Source organism: Cariama cristata, unplaced genomic scaffold (assembly GCF_000690535.1).
Source record: "Cariama cristata isolate BGI_N322 unplaced genomic scaffold, ASM69053v1 scaffold26638, whole genome shotgun sequence".
In the NCBI taxonomy this organism is placed as follows: domain Eukaryota; kingdom Metazoa; phylum Chordata; class Aves; order Cariamiformes; family Cariamidae; genus Cariama; species Cariama cristata.
The window spans coordinates 317-701 of NW_009632032.1; positions in this window are offsets into that span (position 1 = coordinate 317).

Below are 385 nucleotides of genomic sequence, written 5' to 3' on the forward strand. Positions count from 1 at the left end.
GCCCTGGATGGGAGTGAAACTGGTGAATCTTTCTGGGATGTCCTGAGTGGAGAGGGATGGCCCTAGGGGAGCTTTTCTGGGGTGCCCTGAGTCGGGGGGACCAAGGGTATCTTTGCAGGGTGCCCTGGGTGGAGACAGGGGGTCTTTGTGGTGTATGGGGTCAGCCCTGGGGGTGTTTTTCAGGGGTGCCCTGGGAGGGGGATGACAACAACACCCAGGGTGCCTTTCTGGGATGCTCTGAGTGAGGGGTGTCAGCCTTGGGGGCACCTTTCTGGGGTGGGGGGTCAGCCCTGAGGATGCCCTGGATGGGGGGGACCCAGGGTGCCCTATGTGGAGGGAAGCCTCCATGAAGATGGGTGGCCCTGAGGGAGCCTTTCTGGGGTGG